Source organism: Corvus moneduloides, chromosome 7 (genome assembly GCF_009650955.1).
Source record: "Corvus moneduloides isolate bCorMon1 chromosome 7, bCorMon1.pri, whole genome shotgun sequence".
NCBI classification, from domain to species: Eukaryota; Metazoa; Chordata; class Aves; order Passeriformes; family Corvidae; genus Corvus; species Corvus moneduloides.
Genome location: NC_045482.1, coordinates 8696915 through 8710609, shown reverse-complemented (window position 1 = coordinate 8710609; position 13695 = coordinate 8696915). Strand labels below are relative to the sequence as shown.

Sequence of the window (13695 nt, the reverse complement as noted above, 5' to 3'; positions counted from 1 at the left end):
ACACACGGGGACAGAGCTGGTGTGGGCATGGCACACACGGGACAGAGGTGACATGGGCATGGCACACACAGGGACAGAGGTGACATGGGCATGGCACACACGGGACAGAGCTGGTGTGGGCATGGCACACACAGGGACAGAGGTGACATGGGCATGGCACACACGGGGACAGAGCTGACATGGGCATGGCACACACGGGACAGAGGTGACATGGGCATGGCACACACCAGGGACAGAGCTGGTGTGGGCATGGCACACACGGGACAGAGCTGGTGTGGGCATGGCACACACAGGGACAGAGGTGACGTGGGCATGGCACACACGGGACAGAGCTGACACGGGCATGGCACACACGGGACAGAGCTGGTGTGGGCATGGCACACACGGGACAGAGGTGACATGGGCATGGCACACACAGGGACAGAGCTGGTGTGGGCATGGCACACACAGGGACAGAGGTGACATGGGCATGGCACACACGGGGACAGAGCTGACATGGGCATGGCACACACGGGACAGAGGTGACATGGGCATGGCACACACCAGGGACAGAGCTGGTGTGGGCATGGCACACACGGGACAGAGCTGGTGTGGGCATGGCACACACAGGGACAGAGGTGACATGGGCATGGCACACACGGGGACAGAGCTGGTGTGGGCATGGCACACACAGGGACAGAGGTGACATGGGCATGGCACACACAGGGACAGAGCTGATGTGGGCATGGCACACACAGGGACAGAGCTGGTGTGGGCATGGCACACACGGGACAGAGCTGACATGGGCATGGCACACACAGGGACAGAGGTGACATGGGCATGGCACACACGGGACAGAGCTGACATGGGCATGGCACACACGGGACAGAGCTGGTGTGGGCATGGCACACACAGGGACAGAGCTGACGTGGGCATGGCACACACAGGGACAGAGCTGGTGTGGGCATGGCACACACGGGGACAGAGCTGGTGTGGGCATGGCACACACAGGGACAGAGCTGGTGTGGGCATGGCACACATGGGGACAGAGCTGACGTGGGCATGGCACACATGGGGACAGAGCTGGTGTGGGCATGGCACACACAGGGACAGAGCTGGTGTGGGCATGGCACACACGGGACAGAGGTGACATGGGCATGGCACACACGGGGACAGAGCTGACATGGGCATGGCACACACAGGGACAGAGCTGACGTGGGCATGGCACACACGGGGACAGAGCTGGTGTGGGCATGGCACACACGGGACAGAGCTGACATGGGCATGGCACACACCAGGGACAGAGCTGGTGTGGGCATGGCACACACGGGACAGAGCTGACGTGGGCATGGCACACACGGGACAGAGCTGGTGTGGGCATGGCACACACAGGGACAGAGCTGGTGTGGGCATGGCACACACGGGACAGAGCTGGTGTGGGCATGGCACACACAGGGACAGAGCTGGTGTGGGCATGGCACACACGGGGACAGAGCTGGTGTGGGCATGGCACACACGGGGACAGAGCTGACGTGGGCATGGCACACACAGGGACAGAGCTGGTGTGGGCATGGCACACACGGGACAGATCTGGTGTGGGCATGGCACACACGGGGACAGAGCTGACGTGGGCATGGCACACACGGGACAGAGCTGACATGGGCATGGCACACACGGGGACAGAGCTGACATGGGCATGGCACACACGGGACAGAGCTGGTGTGGGCATGGCACACACGGGGACAGAGCTGACGTGGGCATGGCACACACGGGACAGAGCTGACATGGGCATGGCACACACGGGGACAGAGCTGACGTGGGCATGGCACACACGGGACAGAGCTGGTGTGGGCATGGCACACACGGGACAGAGGTGACGTGGGCATGGCACACACGGGACAGAGCTGGTGTGGGCATGGCACACACGGGACAGAGGTGACGTGGGCATGGCACACACGGGACAGAGCTGGTGTAGGCATGGCACACACGGGACAGAGGTGACGTGGGCATGGCACACACGGGACAGAGGTGACATGGGCATGGCACACACGGGGACAGAGCTGACGTGGGCATGGCACTCACGGGACAGAGCTGGTGTGGGCATGGCACACACGGGACAGAGCTGACATGGGCATGGCACACACAGGGACAGAGCTGGTGTGGGCATGGCACACACAGGGACAGAGCTGGTGTGGGCATGGCACACACAGGGACAGAGCTGACATGGGCATGGCACACACAGGGACAGAGCTGACGTGGGCATGGCACACACGGGGACAGAGCTGATGTGGGCATGGCACACACGGGACAGAGCTGACGTGGGCATGGCACACACGGGACAGAGCTGGTGTGGGCATGGCACACACGGGACAGAGCTGATGTGGGCATGGCACACATGGGGACAGAGCTGGTGTGGGCATGGCACACACAGGGGCAGAGCTAGCCAGGTCCGCATGATCCCACAGCAACCCCAGGCAAAACAGCTGTGCAACAGGCTTTCAGGTTACCATTGCATGTCATCAGCCTCAGACCAGCTGCATGAACATTCCCTCCTGGCATCCTACACCTGCCTGCAGGTTAACCTTTAGAAGCCTCATTTAGGTCTCCAGGAGCTCCTCCACGAAAAGAGTGGAGTAGCCCCCAGGTACTCAAAGGGGATTTTACGCACACCAAACAATCTGTATCCATTGTCTCAGTGAATGTAGCTTCACTTTAGGAAAGAGGAGCATGATTCCTCCCTGGCACTGCTGGGGAAATGGTTATCCCAAGCCATCAGATGCCTTCACTGATTTCATTTAAAGTGGTTTGCCAGCTGGGTGCATTTCCACTATTGTAAAACTAGTACTACAGGAATTAACTATTGTTCCTGTTCTGCTGGATCTCCTTGACCAATAAAAGGCTTTAGTAATAGTAAAATGTAAAATGTAGCAAGTCACTCCATTCCCTTCCTGTTGCTATTAGATATGTGCAAAGGAGAGCTTAAGATTCGGTTCTTGTATGGACTAAATTTTTGTGTGTTTTTTGTGTATTTCTTGGTGCTGCCAAGAATACTTCTTGTCGAGGTTATATTTAGAGCTTTTCTAAGAGTCTCATCTTTGCTGCAGAGTGGTATTAGATAATACTTAATAGAACATATTTTCTGCAAAAGAATAATTAATTATTGCAATTTAGCTTAACAAGAAAACACAAATAAATTCTTATATAGCCAGAGGACCAAAAACTCCAGTTAATTCAGCTTGCAGTTGTATTATCTATTCGTTCCATAGTTTCATTGTGTTCTCCAGGCAAGCCAGACAATACCAAAATCTTAGCACACAAGAAAAGTATTTTGTATTGCAGGTATTTTATTACTGATAAAATGAATAGTATCTTATACCCATTTAGCATCTTCCATAGATGCTTCCACAGGAGGCACATCATCTGCGTGTTGTCATTTAGTCATCCATCTCTTACGACAGAGCTTCAGCTGCTGTGATGCAGAATTGAGAGACATCAACCCCTCAATAACACAGTTCAGTAACCCCCTAAGTTATATCCTGATTCTTGTCAGATGCCATGTAAAAGAAGATCCGTAGTGACACACATCATGAATATTTTTGTACAGGTTTTCCATATTCAGGCTCATTTTTATCTTGTGTTAGATCAAGAGTTTCTAAAAAGTTGCTATAAACCACACTTTAACCAGATGTTAATTTCAGAAGCTTGATGGCACTGTTCTGGTTTTGAAAACCAGCCCTATATTAGAACTATAATGAAACTCTTCAGTGTATATATATTAAGAAACCTTCCCATGGCATTTGTCAGCCTAGCTACCAAGGTGAAATCATGGCCAGAGATGTACATCTGACCATCCCTGTACTTCTGCAATGCACAGGGACCGTGGGGCAATACCAAGATCTCATTGCTGATTTGAGTTTGTTTGGTCTGTCAGAGACCTTCTCAGCACAGCCCCTGCCATAGATGCTCAGCCCCAGAAAACCCAGCTGAATTCCCTGCAGTTCCCCTCAGCCTTCTCTGAAGCCTGCAGGGCAAGGGAGCTCCCTCCTGATGGCCTCCCTGCATGCCTGTGGAACTGTGGTGTCATTTCCCTTCTTGCTGTTTAATTTTCCAAAATGCATCTGTGCCAACACTACTGGGTTTCTTTTCCAGCCAGATAAGAAGAAGTGGCTTTTCCTACTGCAATGTGTTCACTTCCCTTGAGTTAGAAACTGTGATCTTTACATACCTTTATTTATCCCAGTCAATGTTGCTGTATTTCTGAACAGGAATATCAGTAAATCCTGAAGAAGGTTAAAAAACCCAAGCAACCACTATTGTATTGTACTGTATTGTCATGCCAGGTTCTCTCTCCCAGGTTTTTTATCCTTTACCTCTGCAGTCACTGAGTCAGGTGGTCACTACCCCAGAAAACACACATCTCAGCTTTGCAGCTTTCCTTAATTAGCAGGTGGCAGAGCAACACATAATTAGCCATGAGTGTTGTCTGTTTTCAGCCAAGTGATGCACCAGTGGAGGGTGCAGGGAGCTCACATGGAGCATATGTCACACAAGCCTCTCCACACTGGCATTACAACCATGCAGGCTCTTCCTGGGAGAGCTCACCAGCTTACCCAACACCTCAGCAGAGAGGTGTAAGACATTCAGAGCATCATTTTGATAGCCACCCTCTAATTTCATGGTCTGGATCTGGCATGGAAGTACCTGGGCTGCACATTGCAGACCAGGTGAAGGGCCATATCAGAAGACTCAGTCTTTGTATCAACCATCACTCCCCTCAGCCCAGTAGCAACACTAATACCATTGGCAGGACCCCCATTGCTAAAGCTGCATCCCTCAACTGAAATTAGCAGTGGTGGATGATGCAAAACACTTGCTTTCTTTCATGTCAAGACCCAAGAGTGGGAAATACTAATTTTTACCACAGCCTGAGCAAAGATATGTCAAAACTAAACAGTTTCAGGTTTGTGGTAATTTAATCATATTCCTTCCATTTGTCAAATGGAATTTTAAAAAAAACCCAAAACAGTTGATTTTGGTTCATCTTGGAATTAACAGGTACCTACCCAAGCTGCCAGAGTACTCCATAGACACTATAGCTAAATTATTTCATGTCCCTCTTCTCCTACATGGACCATGTCCCCCCATCTAATTTTCCATCCCACTGTCCTCCCTCACCAGCGACAAGGCCTCATGTGATTTCCTTGGCTACGACACAGCACAGGAGTCACTGCCCTGCTGGAAGTCTCTGCCACGGAGGAAAATTGAGAACACACGGTATCCAAGCCACCAGTTCCCATGGACACTGTGCTGCTTGGGCAGGGGACTTCTCTTCCTGGCTGACCTGGCAGAAACAGCCTCAGCATTGCAGAGCCATGATCTTTTTCAGCAGGGAAAACACCTCACCTGGGGGAAAATGTGTCAAAGTACCACAGTTCTCCATGGGACAGAATTTGTTGTTACCAACTCTCCTGCCAAAAGCCCACTCTGCCCTGTCCAGAGAGGGTCAGCAGGGAGTGAAGGCTGCCCTGCATGTGCCCTGCCAGCAGGGAAAGGGACATGCATCAGCAATGACCAGGAAAGCGGGGTAAAAACAAAATCCCCAAACACAGTCTGACATTGAATGCCAGAACACCATCAGTGGAGCTTTCCTGGGCTTCATTATCAGGCCTGACAGCTTTGCACAAACACTGCCAGCCTGTGCACTGCGTGGCAGTGTCCCCAGGACTGCCTGTCCCCCACGACACAGCCGTGCTGGCCCAGCACACACCTGAAGCCAGCAGCCAAAGGGTTCATTCTGCTCACAGGGGTATCACTTCTTTGAAGAATCAGTCACTGAACACCAGGTAGTTTCCACAGCTGGTAATTAAACCGATTTGGACATCCAAAGGGCAGTTCTCTTGCCAAAGTGCAGCAGCTCCTGCCAGCCAGCCCTCCCAGCTCTCCTGCATCCTGCTGTTGCTATGGCAGCATGCAGGATGTGCACCTCAGTGCTTATTAGACTCCAAGAAACATTTCCCATGTGAGTTGGGCTGCACAATCACAGGCACATAACTGTTGAGCCATCATGGTATGAAAATTAGCAATGGCCACAATTACCCAGAACTTGAAAAGCTGGAAGAGCACTCATCTTTGTGCATTGGCCGTCCCCATTTAAGGATTTATCTCTTGACTTGCAAAACACTCCAATAAGCACTGTCTGCTACAGGTAAGCAGACATCCTTTTTGTTTGACAAAGGAGCCCCCTTCCTTTCCCTTCCTTTCTCTTCCCTTCCTTTCCCTTCCCTTCCCTTCCTTTCCCTTCCTTTCCTTTCCCTTCCCTTCCCTTCCCTTCCCCTTCCTTTTCCCTTCCCTTCCTTTCCCTTCCCTTACCTTTCCCATTACTGTAATTCCTTTAATATTTACCTCACATGCAGTGTTTATTCTGCAGTTAGAAAGGAAATTCATCTGCTGTGGCTGTTCTAGCGAGCCCTTGGATTGCCAGCAGCAAATGTAAACTCCAGTGTGACCTCCTGGGTCTGTAAAGCCTGTTGCCCTCAATCGTACTCTGCCATTTTAGTTTTTTAGGATTCCAAAGATGCCAAAAGTAATCTTAGTTTACATTAAGTACAGGTCAGAGACACTCACTGAAGCCAAGAGAACTACTTGCACGAGTAGGGCCTACTTGCAGAGAAAGGATTACTGGTAGAAATGGGGATTAAAAGACTGAAGCCATCGGACTTTAAGTCTCTCTTTTGCTGTGTCAGGTCTTGATTATGTAAACTGGCCACTGGAGCTGAAAGACTCCCAGGATGACGTTGCCTGGAGATCACAGCCCCACCTACATTCCCCCAGGGTTACGCTTGGGGCTTTTAAAGTTTTTGTCATTTTGGAGGACACCCAAGCCTAATTACAGTAGGGACTGGGTGCTGCCAAAAGCACAGAAGCTGCTCAGAATGTCTTCATACTGTAATATTGCAAAAGTGGCTCGCTGAAGCCGAGCAGTTGGTCCAGGCTGTCTCCCCGCAGAGGGGCATATTAAGGAGTGAGGCAGTGACAGGCAGTGACACAGCACACATGGCAGCAACCCTTTCAGGGCTGTCACAACACCCCACACCAGGATAGTGTGCACTAGCTGGCTGCCACGAGGGTCCTCCAAAACACATGGGGGGCAAGGTCACTAATAGGTGCAGGGTGACCCAGTGTGTTGATCTGAGACATTTGCTGCAGAGGGGGGAACACTGCGATGTTGAGTCATGTCACACAGCCACTGCTTTGGGCCAATGACTTGCCTACACTCTGGGATGCTGCCCTGCCTCCTGCTTGTTAGCTGCGGCACAGGGAATTTTGCCCAGACCATGGCCTGGGAGTGTGAAATAGAGTGGCTCTGATCTCTTTCTTTCTTTCTTTCCTAATTTCAACTGCAAGCATATCTGTCTTTTACAATGCATCAGTCACCAGTGAACTCAGTGGTCTTCTGCATAGGGTGGACATCAGAGCTCTGATGTCTGTGCTGGATGGGGGCTGCCTCTGAGTAGGACTGTCCTGCACACATTGCCTCGGTCCTGGTTTCTCTCTGGCCATCCACAGTGCTCCAAGGGAGGACCTGCAGCCTGGTAAAAACTGCTGTGCTGGCAGAAGCCACAACTTGTGTGGGGTGAGGAGGAACAGTGGGGAAAAGGTCCACACAGGAGCAAAGCTGAGAGCCTTTTCCTAGGAGCCTCCAGCAACAGCAGTGTTTTAAACCCCCACGTAAGTGCAAGCCTATATTTCAATGCCTGCAGGTTGCTATGGACAACCAAAGATTTCTAAACTGTTGCAGAGCAGAGCCCCAACACTCTGTACACTGCAGAAACACTTGGCATTTCTGTTACCAAGAGATCCATGTTGGAAAGTAAGGAATACTTTTATATAATAATCACTTTTCAACTGAAGATGTGGAATGTCCAATCACTCTGAGGTGAAGCCGATCCCTCAGGTAACCCCCACCCATTTAAATGCTCTAACACCTGAAATCACCTCCTCAAACATGCAGCCCCTTCAGATAGCCCACACAACGGCAGGGGCAAACTATATGGAAGCAAGTTGCTGGGATAAGAGCAGGTTCTCGAGAATGACAGGGGAATTAATGGGGGGAAAGGTCCGTGGAGTCAAGTTTCACCATGCATGTGGTCGTGGCTGCAGAAGCTGCAGCTCTGTGTAGAGAGCAGCCTCTGACTGCATGCACAGCACTGCACACCTGACCCACAGGTGGGATCTCTCCTTGCAAAGGGCCCACCACAGCATGCGCCAAGACCTGTGTTCCCTGGCCACCCCTTCCCTTGGGAAGAGGAGCGTCCTTCCCAGCTGGACGGGGCATAACAGGGCTACTCTTACGTGATTGCACACACAACAAGGGCTGTTCATAGAGCCATGACGAGTGAGCCAGGGACAGGATACAGAGCCTCTAAGACCCCTCATCCATCCAGATGGCATCCTTCATGTGCAGCACATCCTCATCTCACACGGTTTCAGGAATGAAGAAAACACACCCATAAGTTCTTTCTTTGGATCTATCTCACGAACATTAACACGGTGTTACTGATGCTGTGCCTTCTTGATGCAGGGGTGCTGTTGCCTGCAGTAAGAGTAGGGCAAACAAGGTAGAGCAAAATGATCTGCTAACATCCTGCAAGAGGTCTGTGGCAGATCTATGGCAGACTTGGGTCCCCAGAGCCTGCTGAAAGCATTTCAGTTTCTATCAGGTAAGATACCAAGGTATATCTATCAGGTATACCAAGATAACTATGAAATATAGTTACCCCATTTTAAGAGGGCGAAAGTGCCTGCAGAGTTCGCAGTCACAGAAACTCATCCCCCACAACCTCTTGCTGTAAGCACAGAAATGCACTTTCATTTGGTCTAAAGTGAAAACTGTGATATGGGAATATGCAGAATAGTTAGTAGAAGTACAATCTCTGAACAATTATTTGGCTTGGCACAGGGAAAATGTCAAGGAAGAAGATCTAGGAGTAGGTTTTGCTTATCCTACTCCATCTATACCCAATGCATGTCCTCCTCTCTTTCAGCAGATCTGCAAAGTGCCACCTAATTTATCTTCCCACCGACACAGGCACAGAGAGCACACCTCCATGATTAATGGACTTTTACACTCAAGGAGTTGGTTACATTGCAGCAGACAATGAGAAATTTGATTACCACTAATACGGTATTGACACAAATGTCAATGCTCTAAGATACACAATATCATTTTGAATCAAGGATCCCTTTCATCATTGTTATTTTTGTTTGCTTCTTCCACTTCAATAAGCTGTTGCTCTGTGTATTACCCAAATACTCCAGACTAAAACTACCTGGGGACACTTCAGTTTTTATGTAACACTTCATTGAGTAGGAGGCACCCTTAACAAAAAGGTGTTTGTGCTCACATAGCCCCGTTATTATTTAAATACACAATACTCCAGCTGAAAACTGTGGTCAGCTGATGCCTTTACCTTAGTGATAACTAATCTGTTGTTTTATCAAAGTCAAATATAGCAGGAAGTGGAAATAATGGCTTTTTCTTTTTTGTCTCTGGAGAATTGTACTGATCAAATCAGCCAAATCTTGGCCAGTCAAAAATTAAATTAAGCTTGGCAATCACGTCATGTAGCCAAACAACCGAGGCAGTGAGATCCACAGGTGGGATCTCTCTTTGCAAAGGGCCCACACAGCATGAACAGAGGCTGCAGCTGGCCAAGGCTTGTGTTTCCCTGGCCACCTTCCTTCCCAGCTGGGCAGAGGCACAACCCTGCTGGGTTCTCTGTGGGACAGTGACTCAGTGAGAGGCTGAAGGGCTTTGGACTCAAATGTCTTTACTTGTTCTGGATTTCCTTGGCCAGGCTGCTGGTTTTGGACTGTGGGACCTGACCTGGGCTTTACCTCCTGTCTCCTGCTTCTGGCTTGGCCAATGGAAATGGGTCCATGAAGAAACCCAGCTACCCTCACCGAGCAGCTGTTAAATTTCCGTATCTTCAAGAAGGAATTAGCTTAGCTTCTGACACAAAATTTTGATAAGGACTGGAGAAATAGGCAGGGTAGGAGAAGAAGCAGAGTTTCTGGGGACGAGGGCTCTTAGTGGCACCCATGCAACCATTAAAGTTCTTAAACTCAGCATGGAGGCTGAAGTTATACCAAGCCTTGAAGCTGATCTCATTTCTATCCAGAACCTAGAGCAGAGCAGAGGAAGAGGAGCAGAAGGCAGGAGAGAGACAAGCCTTATGACCAAGTGGCAAAGTTCACTCATCACTTTAAAGTCTAAAGCTGTGCTTCAAGAAATGAAAGCAGAGCCCAGGCAAAATAAACACAACAGAGCTTACCTGGGAAAAAACCCGACTGGAAACCGGCAAAACCAAAACACTTTAAGAGCTAAAGAAATGTAAAAATAAACTCTCCATATTTTTTATTAATATATTAAGAGTTTAAAGTCTGTAAAACCATTTGTAACCATGTGAAAGGAGCAAAGTATGAGATAAAAATGCACTGTGAGGCTGCTAAATAATGTCCTTGTCTCTGTACTGCTGCAGGATGTGATGGGGTGGCATCTGCATCCAGCCTCCTTGGAGCAATGGACTGAAGTACTGTCCAGAGGGGGTGTGAAAGGAGGACACACAAGCTCAAACTGATAAATAAAACAGAAAAAACCTCCCATGATGTTTCTGCTGCTCATGCTGCCGGTATCAACTCCATTAACACAACCATTTTCTTTTCTCCTTCGGACATTATGGCCTTGTTTCATCTGGTAAACGTGTTACACCTTCTGGCCAATAATTACTTACATGGCCATTTCTTTCTTCCTCAAGAACTAGAAATTTTCACAACCCAGTGTTATCACAGATTTATTATTTACTGGTAACAGCATATTTAAAATCCAAAAAGAAGGAACTGAGTCACAAAGAAGAGCAATTTGATACTACCTTCAGGCTTGGGAGAGAGTCAATTCTGTAAATCAGGAATACAGTCTAATAGAATATAGAGAAAAAGGCTGATTCTGAGTCTGCCCAGGTGCTCTCCGGCCATGGAAAGTCACAGGACAGCTCTGCTCTTCACCACCTCCTAAGGATTCCCAGATCATATTCCAACTCCCAGAACATTAAAAGGGAGGCAACAAAGATCCCTACACAAATGGCTGGTCATTAGTTCAATCTATCAAACAACCAGAGACAAGAACTACAATTACACCAGTGAATATAAAAACTGTATGGAAATGCCATCCTTTTCACACTGCAGGCTATGAAACAGGCAACAGCTGTGACAAGGAAAAACATTCCCTTCCTCATCACTGGGGATTTAAAAGACCGAGTTAGACAAGAACCTGCCTGGTGAAGGCAAAGCCAGTCCTGCCCTGGGGCAGAGGGTAGCCTGAATGACTTAGAAACAATGATATCCAAGCCGTTTGCTACAGTCATAAAGGTGCAACACTTCCCCATTGCAGTACTGACTGTCCAGCAGTCTGTCTGCTGGCAGATGAGATCATGGTTACTACAGTAACCACGGTGGTTTTCTTTTCTAAGGGAGAGACAGAGGAGGTTTTTTCCGTCAAACTGTAAGTATGCTCAACTCAAATGCTTAAAAGCCTGCTGCTGCCAGGCTCTGCAGATTAGCCCTGAACCAGACAGTAAGAGCAAAGTTTGGTCCATGTGTGGGCACTGGTGGCATCCTCAGTACAGAGCTGAGCACTGCTCTCCCAAGAACTTTGGGGGAAATTTTTTTTTAAAAAATGCCCCCACAAATCTCCTCCCTCCAGGTTTTAAAAATGGCACATTGAAACCTAAGTGAAATAGGTACAGAGACAGAGAGCCAGGATAACCAAGAGCATTAAGGGTTCTCCTTGGCAGGCTGGGAACAAGCTTGGTGTGAGACTGGGACTTGCTGTGCACCCTGTAAGTCAGATACATGGACTGCCCTCTGCAGTGTACATCAGACAGTGTGTGGGTGGCATGTTCTAAGTCACTGGGACTACTTTACAATTCAAGTTGCACGTGTAACTAACCCTGCCACTTACCCCTACTCTTTGAATCTAAGTGTGAGAGCTTGAGCTGACACATTTATCCTTATTTGCTTTAAACATTTCTCCATTGCTTTACGTTTACCTTCTGTAACAGAGAGATAAATGTTATTCTTCCTTTGGTAACCTACTAGCGCTCTATTGGTACTCGTATAGCTGACAGGGATAGTCTCTAATGCTCCTAATCCTCCAGTCCTTATTTGGGGAGCCATTACTTGAGAAAAATTCATTTTGAATCATCAGACCTGGCCTGAAATTGAACTGAAGGAGAATTTATTCACCCCAGATGAGCCTTAAATGCTCACCAGTAAGAGCAAAGGCTTTCTAAACTGGCCCTTACTATGCAAGTGGTACTTCACACCTCCCATCCCAGTGCCGATCAACTGCAGAGATCATCCCAAGGATATTTCTATTGCCAAGTAAATACGAAATTTTTATGAATTTTTTGATGCCTGGGTTTATGCCTTGTATCCCATTTTCATTGCCATATGTAAAACTTGGGGATTTCCCCCCCTGCTCTGTGAAAGTCTTCCACTGGGATGTGGTTCTTTGTGCTGGGCACATCTAACAGCATCACAGTCCCTTTGTCCCCAGCACATAGTTTCCCATCCTATTATATTTATGTCTTTGCTTGACTTTCTCTGCCAGCACATTTGTTGTGAGAATAACAGCCCTTGGGGGCAGATAGTTCTTATATTTTCTTCATGCCTAAAATAATTGTACCTACTTATTAAAAACCTCACTGACGGTATGACAGTACTGACAGTATGATACAATAACCTTTGTGATTTATCTTTCAGTGAGCTTTAGAGAGAGCTACTGCCTCTTTTCCAACTTTGTACTGTATAGTCCATCATCAAATGCAGTGCTGCGCTCTGATGTTTGCAACATTCTACAACAAGAAATTGGTCTTTGAACTACATTTATTCTACCCTTATCTAGTTGATTTACTGGTTCCTCAAATATTTGCTTCCTTACACTATCTTAATTGAAGATTCCTCCTGCCTGCATTTCCCTTCACTGCTATTCTACAGAGAGCAACACTCTCCAAACAGCACGTTTGTGCTGTCTTCCCCATCTTTGTGTACACCACCTTTCCTACTTTTTTCCATCACTTTAGCCTTTAAAAAACTCCAAGCAAAAGGTTTTAAAGGTACCAAACCAGCTGGATTCTGTGATACGTTTTTCCTTTTCCCCAAGGAAGGCCTGCCTTCTGAAGGCACAAGCAAAACATCTATAGGCAGTAAGGAACCTCGTTAAGATCCCTTGTCCTTGTCTTTTTCTTGCCCAGTATTTTTCTGATAATTTGGCATGCGAGGCAAGAAGGTGCTGCTGATTCTAGACCTCTGCCCTGCAGTGTCTCAGCTCTCACAGAGCCCAGCTTGGAAATCAGGAAGAGCCCCAGCAGATTGGGACAGCAGAGACAAGGTTTCTCCAGACAAACAATGAGGCTCTGCTAGCTCAGCCCTGCTATCAGGTGGATCTGTACCTGCGAATGAAAAGCAGATGAAAAGATGTACAAATTTAATCTGTTGGATGGCGTTTGTTTTTTCAGTCAGGTAACTGGAGTATGGGATCTTGCATCACAGAGCAGGCTAACAACCCAAGAGTATAAGTAAGCAGTAACAAAAAGCAAAACAGAAAAGGAAAAGTTCTTCCAGAAAAATACCAAACAGAAAAAGCAATTCTTAAAT

The 13695-nt window shown here is 48.2% G+C and overlaps 1 long non-coding RNA gene across 1 annotated transcript; it reads left to right on the top strand.

The window, feature by feature from the left end:
• Positions 1-5565: 5565 nt before the first annotated feature.
• On the top strand, positions 5566-12768 carry LOC116446914. Its single transcript, XR_004241437.1, has 3 exons — positions 5566-6184; positions 8561-8699; positions 9837-12768. It is a non-coding gene; the product is annotated as an uncharacterized LOC116446914 (long non-coding RNA).
• The last annotated feature ends 927 nt before the right edge of the window (positions 12769-13695 follow it).